At 41.6% G+C, this 13,591-nt stretch overlaps 1 non-coding gene across 1 annotated transcript; it reads right to left on the bottom strand.

Annotated features, from left to right (window-relative positions):
• Positions 1-422: 422 nt before the first annotated feature.
• Positions 423-496, bottom strand: TRNAE-UUC (transfer RNA glutamic acid (anticodon UUC)). Its single transcript has one exon. It is a non-coding gene; the product is annotated as a tRNA-Glu (tRNA).
• Between the last annotated feature and the right edge of the window lie 13,095 nt (positions 497-13,591).

The raw sequence follows: 13,591 nt of genomic DNA, 5'->3' as shown, positions 1-13,591 counted from the left end.
TCTGCTGGATTGAAATTTGAAATCCCATAAGTTTGTGAAAAGGGACCGTCACAACGATGATATGTAATATTATTAGAGGAAAACGATAATATTCGCTATGAGACGCTGAGAGGAAAAGGAAAGGTGCGTTGCTGTCCACTCCGTCCCTTCCAAGTAGGAATACTGAGCGGCTTAAATGCAAGTAACACAAAAATAAAAATAATGAGTGATGATTACAAACTGCTCTGCTTTCTACAGGTCACTCGCTTTCTACAGGTAAGAGTGACGAATACAAATTTGCTATGATTTCTTCACAGAAAGGTGATGTTTGGTCACTCGCTTTCTACAGGTAAGAGTGACGAATACAAATTTGCTATGATTTCTTCACAGAAAAGTGATGATTCTATAAACAGAATATCCCATTCTTAAATAACAAGATGTCATTCCGTTGCCAGGATTTGAACCCGGGTCGCCTGGGTGAAAACCAGGTATCCTAACCGGACTAGACGACAACGGATATGACTAAGTTATTTGCAGCAACCATTAACAATGCATATTTTCTCATCATTGTTTCACGTACACTTCAAATGCCCGGAGAGTTAAATGGACATCTGTGATCAGAGTGGCGCAGCGGAAGCGTGGTGGGCCCATAACCCACAGGTCCCAAGATCGAAACTTGGCTCTGATAGTGTTTCCAATCAAATGTGGCTTCTGCTTCGATTTTCTTCTGAATTTATCCGTTCACAACTGAACTTAAATGTGCTTCTGTTTATCCATCCAGAACTGATCTCAAATGTGCCTCCGTTTTTATCCATCTCAAATGTGCCTCTGTTTTTTGTAATCTGTACAATTGAATCAATCTGTAAGCTAATGTTTTCCTATAGAGCTGGTGCTGATCCATATGCATGAGCGAACATGAACCACTGTTTGTTTTAAATACATACATATGGAAGATGGAAAGAACGAATTATGATTTAGGTTTAGAATCCAACCTCTTTTCTGATTTTTTCTTTCAATTAACTGATTAATTATTGTGATGTTGGTATAGTTATATGTTTTTTTTGGAGTGAGATTATAAACATTACTCAATGTGAATATATGATATAATTTGTATTTGCAATCTCTTTTATAAGGCTAGGTTTTCATATAATTGTTTAATTTTGAGTTTTTATATTATTATTTTATTAATTTTATTTAGATAATGATGTGGTTGTTAAAATATTTTGGTGTTATTTTTTTTTTATGATTATTAAAATATTTTGATGTTTGTTGTACTTTTGTGAAGTCAATGACATATATATTTTAGAGTTTTTAAATAGTTATAATAATGTAAAGAGTATATTGATAAGAATCAAAGAAGAAAATGTAATCATGTTTTCTTAGTCCTAGAGCTGAGATGTATACTACAAATTCTTTATATTTGAGGTTGATCTTATTTATAAGTAGGATCTTTAGTTCACACTTACAATCATGAACTATTAAAGAAATAGTAGACTATTAAAAAATCCTTCATGTCACAAGGATTGGGTGTGGATCTAGACTCAATCTTGGGACACCTTATATGTAAAAAATGGCCTTAACCATTAGGATGTATGGTGAAGAAGATGCATCTTATATAGGTAAACCTTATTCCATCATTATACCAAATGGAAAATGTCAAAATGATCTTCAACTAGTCCTTGATCTTGTTTTCTACATTAAGTCATCCCATTTACAAATCCAAAAACAATGCTACGTGGATTCCTCCAACATTCTAAAGCCCTAAGATTCACTAGTTGCAATATGTGCAACAATTTTTTTCTGTAGAAACAGGATGGGAATAGAAACCAAGCGAGAAATGAGTCCATGTATACTTTACAGTTCTATGGGAACAAAAGTACAAAGTTAATTGCACTATGATATGTAAGGACTCCATGGCCTCCATGAATATGCTCATTTTCTACAACCCTCTTCAATGTATGACAAAGAATGCCACACAAATGATAAGCATAATTGGTCACTAACATGTCATGAAGAAAGACACATACATAAGAATATAATGGTCATCTTTAAAAAAAATATTATATTCTCTAAATAAGCCTAATACACTTATCCTCAACTCATTTAAGTATTGATTTGATGGTTTATTTGAAGATTTTGGTGAAAACATATAATTTCGCCTTGAAGATTATATTGATGTTTATTGCATGAGGGGACCTAAAAGTAGGGATGGAAATACCCATATAAAACACAAGAAGCATGGGGGTCAAGATCCTATTATTCACTATTACTTGAGTGGCAGGCTTAACTTCTCTACATTACGCATCACGACCTTGGATGTTCTATGCAATAGAATGCATATGCCCCGTTAGCACTATAATTTCCTTTAAGCTAAGAAAGGATTACAAAGGTAACCTCATACCACTTTTAGGCTAGGATCCATCCCTAATAGCCTTGGAGAGGGCTCTCTCACTAGGGTTTTTCTTAGTCAACCTGATGACTGAATGATTTTTTATCTTAGGCTGGTTATGAGGATTAAAAGAGCAGATTTTATTTACTGTTTTGAAGGCAGGTAAGAGAAGAAAGACCCACTCAACATAGAACCAGTTTCAACTAATGATTTCAAGTGAATAGGGATAGTGAAGGTGATTTAGGCAGGGGCAGGATAGGCAGTTTTGTTGATAATATAACTTGATTTCATTGTAGGGAGGGTGAGTGCAGAATCATGAGGATGACAATCAGAGCATCAAGTCACAGATGAATTCAAATTGCCATTAAGAGGAAAAAGACACATAAAATGTTCAACTTATATAAAACAGAGCACAACAGTGAATTCTGCAATATTTACTCTTAAGCTAAAACATGAAGACATATGTTTAAACCATGGAACCATAATATAAAACTGATAACACAAAGGACAACATACCAGCAAAGGTATGACAAAGGAAATGTAGGGAACCATATGCAAAAAAAAATGAAGCTCTGATCTGATTTGCGGTGGGAGCACGACTAGGGTTTCTTCAGCACCGACTGCAAAACCACATTTGCTTATTGCCATCCCCTCAGCTGCGGTGTCATCTTCAATGTCATGGTCAGCGGCTTCCCCCTTCAATTTTGTTGTCAATGGAACAACTCTTTCGCTGTCTCCGGGTTTGTCTGCAGGATGTCGGACATGGACGAAGATGTGGTGGATTACTCGGTATATCCTAATCCCTACGAGCCTATCTGGACGAGCCCTAACGATCTGTCAGAGGTGGATTACTCGGCGGATCCTAATCCCTACGAGCCTATCTGGACGAGCCCTAACGATCTGTTAGAGGTATCGGTTGCTCGGTCCCTGGGAATGCCACTTCTGTTGTATTTTGATTTTCTTCCTGCCCATTTTGACCCTGACCCTTCCGTGCCCAGTTTACTATTCGCCGCACTCTCTATTGACTCACCAGTCCTTGAATGCCCACCCTTCTCTCTCGCTACACTTCACCTTCTTGCCACATGCATCCTGCCCTCCCCCTCATATGACTCATTGCCTATGGTTTCATTGCCCCATCATGTCTCCAATGCACTCCCCACCTCTCTAGGGTTTGTTTCAGCAGCGGGCATTTCTACACTCTAGCCAGATTCCCTCCCCTTTACTCACTTCGTAGCGGAGCCCGGTCCATCTACCTCCCCTTCTGGTTGCTTCAACATGCTGACGGTAAACCCTTGTGACAGTAACCCTATACCACAACAGGAGAATCAGGGTTCACAGGATCCCCTGTAGGACCACCCGACAGTGCCTCGCTCTGGTAAGGTCAAAAAATTGAAGTGTGTTAAGGCCTCCCGAAAGGATCTGTCACTCAGTTTTGGAGAGGGAGTACAAATGGGGGAAGTTTTTGATACGGAAAGCAAGGTTTTAGTGGGAAGAGTCAGAGGTAGAGCATATTCAGCTGCACGTCTACGTCTCTGGGTCATGGAAATTTGGGGGAATATCTTCAAGGAACTCCCAGAAGTTACTACCCTAGCTCGGGGTTGGTTTGCACTCAGCTTTCAAAGGGAGGAATATACCTCTTGGGCACTCTCGAGGTATTGGCATATAGAGATGGCTCCTGTATTGCTCAAGCGTTGGAGCCCATTATTCGATCCTGAGCGGGAACAAATTGGAGCAGGACCACTTTGGGTCAGGCTGCCTAGGTTACCCCTCCATTTCTAGTTTGAGGACATCTTCACTCGCATTGGGAATGCGCTTGGCACCTTTCTGGACTACGACAAGACTTACACTACCTCAGGCAATAAATCAATGGCTCGCATTTTGGTATACCTGGATACCAGAGAAGGTTTGGAGGAGAAGATTACACTGCATTGGAAAATATTCACGTGTATACAAATTCTGGACTACGAGGGAGTGTCGTTCAGATGCAGAAGGTGTCATAAGGTTGGACACCTCTATAAAGAATGCTCTATGGTTCACCCTACTGCCTCTCCTTCCAAAGAAGCAGATGAAGCTGATCCTGTTGCACCTTCATCTGCAGAAGGTCAGATACCTCAGTCAAAAGGTCCTCTAACAACGGAGTGTGGATCAACAAAGGTGACAACTTTGGCCTCCCCCTGTCCTCCCTCCCCACCTATGACGAGATCTAGGGCGGCAGCTACGGCCACTCGCTCATCAAGTACTCCTCCTCCCCTTTTCTCTGTATCTTCTATTTCTTTAAATTGTACTGCACAACACTTGCATATTGCATATGCATCCATTCCTGGCATATCTTCTTCTGCTATTACCTGCCCACTGGATCTCCACCAACCATCTATCTCGACCACTCCACCATCTATCCCTAGATTGGCTCTCTCATCCTCTTCCCCGAATCTTTCGACCACCTCTGGGCACTCTCATTCATACAATCTTCGATCTCGAGTGTCACACCCGCCTGAGCATGTCGGGATTGGGTTGACCTCCCCTCCTTGAATTTCCAAGAACACCAAGGGTTGACACTCACTCATTTCAAAAGCTATCATGCAGGCTGGGGTGGAAGTGGCTCATGGTAGACAATCCACACTTGAAAGGATTCTTAGAGAAATGAACACCCTTCCTTGGTCCCCCCATGAAGTGGATCTCCTTTAATTGCAGAGGGCTGGCTAGCCCTCCCAAAAAACTAGCCCTCAGAAGACTATTAGACTCTGAGCCTATTGATATCATTTTCCTTCAAGAAACCCTTGGTTTGGTTGACCAGGTTATCCCTATCCTGCAATCTCTGAAGTCGGGCTGGACCTTCCATGCACTTGACATCATTGGTAGATCTGGGGGCATTTCCCTGGGCATTAATCCCCGCACTATCAAACTCAATGCTTCTTGGGGAGGGTCTGGTTTCATTGGTATGGATATCTACTCCTCGGAGCTCGGCATGGACTTCATAATTATCAATGTATATGCCCCCTGTCATAATAGAGCTGAGTTTTGGAACCATCTCCTCAACTTAACTCTAGCCAACTCCGACAATCTTATTCTAGGTGGGGACTTGAATTTCTCCATTGGATATGGGGAATCTTGGGGAAGAAATGCTCAATTGGATCCTTTATCAGACACTATGGAACACCTTCTGGAGCAACACCACTTGATTGATATACCCATGAATAAATCTCAACCTACCTGGCGCAACAGAAGAATAGGGGATGCAGCTTTGGCTAGGTGTTTGGATAGATTCCTCATCAAGGAGCATCTGGTAAGAGCCCTGTCCAATTATAGACAGTGGGTGGGATCTGGTGGCATATCTGATCATTCTCCTATCTTCCTGGAGTTGTCGGGTCCCTTCCAGAAGCCCAGGGCACCCTTCAAATTCAATTCTACTTGGTTGAAGGACCCAAATTACATCAATTTGGTCAATGAATACTGGCGCACCCATCCACCTGCTCAGGGGAGATCCATTGCAAAAGGTTTATGTCACAACCTTCTTGAAATTAAGAGCTTATTTATCAAATGGGCTAAGGATAAGTGAGACCAGGATGAACAGGCTCTCAATATCATTGAATCCAAGCTGGCAGATCTCTTGGATGAGCAGGGGCGAGGGTGTTGGCATTATGGCTAAAGTGTTGTCCTTGATGGCAACCCATTCAGGTGATAGATCACAGTACTTCAAGTCAGCAGCAGAGATTGATGATCAGCTATCAAATATTGAAGAAAATAAGGGGTACGCAGGTACACCTTACATAAGGTGCGTACACGCAGGCCGGTGTTACATAAAGTGCGTACATACCCGCAGGTCAGCCGTTCAGGAGGTGCGTACCCCCAGTGCACACATTTCAAGGCAAAGAAAAGCACACGTGGGGTTTCTTATGTTTTACACTTGGTATTTAGTCGACGGTTTTGTGTTATTATGGTGTCGGCCCGTGGTATTAATCCATGATTTAAGGAAGAGCTTTCCTATATAAAGCAAAGGAGATCATTTGGCTTGAGCATGTTTTGGGTTGAATATCTTATGAGGGCTAGATCTGGTCTAGATCTAAATAAGGCGAATCTACTGATGGACTGAGATCTCTTCGGCGCATGTTCAGATCTGTAGATCTGACTGTCTGGGTTATTTCTGAAGTCTTGAAATCATCTATGCCCGAAGGTACGCAAGTACAGTGAGAGAAAAGTGCGTACATACGCAGGAACGAAGCGTTTCAGGTGCGCCGGTACGCAGGCACAGAAGGGTTTCAGGTGCGCCGGTACGCAGGCACAGAAGGGTTTCAGGTGCGCCGGTACGCAGGCACAGAAGGGTTTCAGGTGCGTCGGTACGCAGGCACAGAAGGGTTTCAGGTGCGCTGGTACGCAGGCACAGAAGGGTTTCAGGTGCGCCGGTATGCAGACACAGAAGGGTTGCAGGTGCGTACATACGCAGGCACAGAAGGGTTTCAGGTGCGGAGGTCTGCAGGCAGTTCAATGGACTCAGAGCGAGGTACGCAGGCGAGCAGTTGAGCAGGGTGCGTACGTAAGCAGGCGAGCAGTTGAGCAGGGTGCGTACTATAAGCAGGCAAGCAGTTGAGCAGGGTGCTTACTGTAAGCAGGCAAGCAGTTGAGCAGGGTGCTTACGTAAGCAGGCGAGCAGTTGAGCAGGGTGCTTACTTCTCTTAAAATCTTTGTTTATTATTGCTGTGTTCTGGGTTTGGTCCTATTATTGTTGATCTGGTTACTACAGTCGACTGGGTGATTCTCTTATACTTGATGATTATTTGATGCTTATAGATCCAATTTGAAAATTTATGAAAAGTGGTCCTTGTAAGAAAAGAAGTAGGGGGTTGTAGCTCCCTTCCAGGAGAGACTGGAAAACGAGAGAGAGTTGTAGCTCTTTGCAGGTTGCAGCTTGCGTACTGGTAAAGGACTGCACCAGTACAAAATCATTGTAAAAGGAGTTTCTAATTTGAAAGAAGATAGAGACATATTGCAGCAGGTGGTTTTCACCCACATTGGGTTTCCACCTTACATCTTGTGTTCTTTGGTGTGACTATCTGTTTTCTTTGTTCATGCTCATTATTTTATGGTACTGACATGCAAAAATAATTCAAAGATCAAATAAGGAAGATTTATTAAAAGAATTAGATAATACTGATTCACCCCCCCTCTCAGTATTATTTCCAACAATTGGTATCAGAGCAGGTCCTTTAGAGAAGCTTGATCGCTTGAAGGTAGATCGTTCATCATGAGCAACTACGAGAGAGAAGCATCAATCAGGCCACCGGTTTTTGATGGGACAAACTTCAATTATTGGAAGGTGAGAGTTACTGCCTATCTTCAATCTCTTGGTACAGAAGTTTGGGACATCGTAGAGACAGGCTACGCTTTTCCTTCAGCTACTCCTACAGATGCAGCTGAGAAAAAGAAGTATGAAACAAATGCCAAAGCAGTCAGTACCCTATTAGGATGTATATCCCAAACAGAATTCATGAAGGTAATGCACTACAAATCCGCAAAAGAGATATGGGACAAAATTGTCACGAGCTATGAAGGAGATGAATAGGTAAAGCGTGCTAAACTTCAAACTCTCAGGATTCAGTATGAGACTCTCAAGATGTATAATGATGAAAGTGTGGCTAACTATTTTCTTCGGGTAGATGAGATTGTTAATTGTATGAAAAATTTGGGTGAAGAAATAAAAGAGGCTATAGTGGTTGAAAAGGTTCTAAGATCATTGTCCCCCAAGTTTGAATCTAAAGTATCTGCAATAGAAGAAAAGGAAAATCTACGAATTCTTACTATGTCTCAGCTACATGGAATTCTAACTGCTTATGAAATGAGAAAGGGAGGTCCATCAGACAGAAGAGAAGCTGCTTTCAAGGCATCAGGCAAAGAAGATTATTATGAAGCAAGCCACGTCCCAGAAGAAGAGGAAGAAGAATAAAATTTTGTCAGAAATCTTCAAAGGGGTTCTGGAAGGTTCAGAGGTAACTTACCTTTTAAATGCTTTTCTTGTGGAAGAGTAGGTCATTATGCTGCAAAATGTCCTTATAAGGATAAAGGAAATGAACCTGCTAGATGGAACAAGTAACAGAGTGCAAATAAGAAAAGTTACTACACTCATGAAGATAGTGATGGTCTATCGAACAGTGATGAAGATGAACGAGGTAATGAATATAAGTTGTTAATGGCATTTGAAGATGATGATTATATGGATGCTATAGATGTGGATAACCTTTATGATGAAATTACTAGACTCACGAGATGTATAGAAGAAAAGAATGTGATCATTGATACTCTACAATTTCAAATTGATGAAAAGGAAAAACATCTTGAAAAACTAGAAGGTGAAATTGTTGGTCTTAGAAAAGAGATTGAGAAAACAAAAGCTATTAATCTTAAGTTTGTCAAAGGATCTGAAACTTTGGATGAGATTATCAATGTGCAGCGGTCTCCACTAAACAAGACAGGTCTGGGCTATAATGGAGAAACTTCTCAAGCATCCACCTCAAAAAGTTATCTTGATGCAGCAAGAAGAAATGAGCAAAAGCACAATGAAGACCATCAGGTAAAGCAGGGACGAATTGCAAACAGAAACTATCAGGGGCAATCCATCTTAAGGGTGAACAAAAGCTACAACCAGCCACAGGTAAAATCTTCTCAATTTGGTTCAAGAATAGATGACAATAGAAATTACAATCAATTGGTTGGTAGATTCGATAACCGCAGAAGTTTCTTCAATGGACAATGCTTTTCTTGCCATAACTTTGGTCACAAAGCAGCTCAATGTGTTGCATATAAAACGATCATGACTAGGGAAGCTCAAAAACAAAGAAGTATGATCGGGATTACAAAAAGGACCTATAACAACTTTTCGGTTCTTGAAAATGAAGTTGAATGTTCTATTTGCAATAACTTTGGTAATGAAGACTCTGAATGCAGGAGCAGGTTTCAGCAGAAAAAGGAACAAGCCTCAAGCACCAAAACATGGAGAATAATGGAACCACAAACAGAAAGATGTGGGATAGCATTTTATGCAGAAGGACAAGAAAATCTATGGTACATTGACAGTGGATGTTCGAAGCATATGACAGGTGATAAAGAAAAACTTGAGTCATATTCTGATCTAGAAAAAGGAAAGAAAGTCTCTTTTGGAAATGATACCCCTGCAACTATAAAAGGAAAAGCCATTGCTCAGTTAAAAGAAAAGGTCAAGGCTGGAAATGTTTTGTATGTTGATGGATTGAAGCATAATCTTCTAAGTGTTAGCCAGATGTGTGATCAAAGAACCGAGGTTATATTCAGATCAAATGGATGTCTTGTTCGTGATCTTGATACAGGTAAAACAGTGATCAAAGGCAAAAGAACTCCAAATAATCTGTACATATTTGAAGAAGGACAACAACAATGCTATCTGAGCAAGGATTATGAGCACTGGTTATGGCATCGGAGGTTGGGACATCTAAGCTTTTCACAAATAAGGAAAGCATGCAAATATCAGGCAGTTCGCGATCTTCTAGATATCAAAATTCCTGACAACACCATATGCAAATCATGTCAGTTTGGAAAACAAACCAGAACTAACTTTCCAGAGAAAGAAGGATCAGCTAGCATGCCTCTTGAGCTAGTACATACAGATACATGCGGTCCCTTCAGAAAAAGAACACCTCGAGGAGAAGAATACTTGATATTATTCATTGACGATTTCTCCAGGTTTGTCTGGTTAGGACTTATGAAGCACAAAGATGAAGCATTCGAAAAATTCAAATCCTTCAAAGCCTTGGTTGAAAATGAATCATGTCACAAAATTAAGTGCCTCAGATCCGACAGAGGTGGGGAATTTACTTCAAATGAATTTTTCGATTTCTGTGAAGAACATGGGATAAGAAGAGAATTCTCTACAGCAAGAACTCCTCAGCAAAATGGAGTTGTGGAAAGAATGAACAGAACAATCCAACAAATGGCTCGTGGTATGCTTGATGAGTCGGAACTCCCGCAACTTTCTGGGGTGAAGCTGCACATGCTGCGGTTGTTATTCTCAACAAAACAAATGTCCGGGTGAACAGCACTCAAACTCCTCATGAGCTTTGGAGTGGTAGGACTCCTTCGGTAAAGCACTTCAAAATCTTTGGGAGCAAATGCTATATCAAGAATACTGATGAGCAGCTTGGCAAACTTGAACCTAGAGCAGATGAAGGCATTCTTCTTGGTTATTCTCCATATAGCAAAGCATACAAATGCTACAATAAAAGACTTGGCAGAATTGTTGACAGCATTGATGTAGTGGTTGATGAGAAGGGATACATTCCTAGGCAAGTACATCATGAAGACATCGAAGAAGATGAAGGCTACCCCAAACGACAGAATGATGAAGAAGAAGAACCTCAAGAAGAACCAGAGGAGCAAACAAGAATAGAAGAAAAGACTCCATCCAGATATGTTCAGAAGAATCATCCAGAATCTCAGATTATGGGGCAGAAAGAAGCAGGTGTACAAACAAGAAGAAAAGTTGCAGAAGCTTCAAGCTATTTGGCATTACTCTCCTCTACTGAACCACAAAATGTGAAAGAGGCATGCAAAGATGAATGTTGGGTGAAAGCAATGGATGAAGAACTTGAGCAGATCGAAAAGAACAACACTTGGGAGCTGGTTCCTAGACCAAAGGATAAGAATGTTATCGGAACAAAATGGGTCTTCAAAAATAAATTGAATGAAAATGGAGAAGTAATTAGAAACAAAGCCAGACTTGTTTGTAAAGGGTATGCGCAGCAAGAAGGAATAGAATTTGAAGAAACCTTTGCTCCTGTTGCAAGACTTGAGGCCATCCGAATGTTTCTTGCTCTCTCAAGTTTTCAAAACTTCAAAGTATTTCAAATGGACGTGAAATCAGCCTTTCTGAATGGAGACTTGGAAGAAGAAGTATACATTGAACAGCCAGATGGGTTCATTCTTGGAAATGATCCAAACCTTGTATGCAGATTGAAAAAGGCTCTCTATGGTCTCAAACAAGCTCCAAGGGCTTGGTACTACCGCTTGGACAAATATCTTCATCAACAAGGTTTTTCAAAAGGATCAGCAGATAGCAATCTTTATATAAAAGTTGAAAATGACAAATTGCTAATACTTGTTGTGTATGTAGATGACATTATTTTTGGCAGCAATGAAGAAGCTATGAGTCAAAGCTTTGCCTTGGTCATGCAGAAAGAATTTGAAATGTCCTTGCTAGGAGAACTGACATATTTCCTTGGTTTGCAAATCCAACAAAAGGAAGGAGGAATCTTTTTATCTCAAACCAAGTATCTCAAACAGATTTTGAAGAAATATGGCATGGAAGATGCAAAACCAGTATGTACACCCATGGTCACAGGATGTAGCCTTAGTGCAAATGATGAATCTGCAGCAGTACATCAACCAACCTACAGATCTATGATTGGAAGTTTGCTTTATTTGACAGGTACCCGACCAGACATCATGCATGCAGTTGGAATAGTTGGAAGATTTTAGGCAAATCCGAAGGACTCATCTTCAAGCAGTGAAGAGAATTTTCAAATATCTTCAAGGGACTCAAAATTATGGCTTATGGTATCCTAGAGATACAGATCTTACACTTCATGCTTATACAGATGCAGATTGGGCCGGAAGCGTGGATGACAGGAAAAGCACAAGTGGTGGTGCGTTCTTTATGGGTTCCAGACTGGTATCTTGGTTCAGCAAGAAACAGAGTTCGATTGCCTTGTCTACAGCTGAAGCAGAATATGTTGCTGCTGCATCTTGTTGCACCCAACTCCTTTGGATGATGCAGACTTTGCAGGATTTTCAAATCACTTGTACACCACCTATCCCCATCTTATGTGATAACGCAAGTGCAATCAGCATCTCAAAGAATCCTGTTATGCATTCAAAAACCAAGCACATACCAATCAAGTACCATTTTCTCCGGGAACAAGTGCTTGAACAGAAGGTCAAGTTGGAGTATGTTCCTTCTAAGGAACAAGTTGTTGATATACTCACCAAACCGTTGCCCAGGGACACTTTTGAATACCTCAGGCAAAAGCTGGGGGTTGTTGATGCATCATCTTATTGCTGAACCTCTTCTTATTGATGGTACAGGTTCAGGGGGAGCATATAATGCATTGTTGGCATTATGGAGGATGTGCAGAAGGAGATCTTGGAAGTAGCTGCAATATGTCTCTATCTCTTTCATGGTGGATTATGGTTCGTCGCTGCAGATCTGGTTCATATTCAGGGGGAGCATGTTCTTAGGAGGAGCATAACCCTTTGCCCTTGATGTCAAAGCGGGAGAATGAAGCTGAAGTTTGTGAGGTTGCCATCAAGTCCAAAGGGGGAGATTGTTGGCATTATGGCTAAAGTGTTGTCCTTGATGGCAACCCATTCAGGTGATAGATCACAGTACTTCAAGTCAGCAGCAGAGATTGATGATCAGCTATCAAATATTGAAGAAAATAAGGGGTACGCAGGTACACCTTACATAAGGTGCGTACACGCAGGCCGGTGTTACATAAAGTGCGTACATACCCGCAGGTCAGCCGTTCAGGAGGTGCGTACCCCCAGTGCACACATTTCAAGGCAAAGAAAAGCACACGTGGGGTTTCTTATGTTTTACACTTGGTATTTAGCCGACGGTTTTGTGTTATTATGGTGTCGGCCCGTGGTATTAATCCATGATTTAAGGAAAGAGCTTTCCTATATAAAGCAAAGGAGATCATTTGGCTTGAGCATGTTTTGGGTTGAATATCTTATGAGGGCTAGATCTGGTCTAGATCTAAATAAGGCGAATCTACTGATGGACTGAGATCTCTTCGGCGCATGTTCAGATCTGTAGATCTGACTGTCTGGGTTATTTCTGAAGTCTTGAAATCATCTATGCCCGAAGGTACGTAGGTACAGTGAGAGAAAAGTGCGTACATACGCAGGAATGAAGCGTTTCAGGTGCGCCGGTATGCAGGCACAGAAGGGTTTCAGGTGCGCCGGTACGCAGGCACAGAAGGGTTTCAGGTGCGCCGGTACGCAGGCACAGAAGGGTTTCAGGTGCGTCGGTACGCAGGCACAGAAGGGTTTCAGGTGCGCCGGTACGCAGGCACAGAAGGGTTTCAGGTGCGCCGGTACGCAGGCACAGAAGGGTTGCAGGTGCGTACATACGCAGGCACAGAAGGGTTGCAGGTGCGGAGGTCCGCAGGCAGTTCAATGGACTCAGAGCGAGGTACGCAG

This window comes from Pinus tabuliformis, chromosome 6, assembly GCF_031772625.1.
Source record: "Pinus tabuliformis cultivar Carrire ecotype Pingquan chromosome 6, CPIR1, whole genome shotgun sequence".
Taxonomy (NCBI): domain Eukaryota; kingdom Viridiplantae; phylum Streptophyta; class Pinopsida; order Pinales; family Pinaceae; genus Pinus; species Pinus tabuliformis.
Note: the sequence above shows the minus strand (reverse complement) of the source record. Positions and strands in the feature narration are given on the sequence as shown.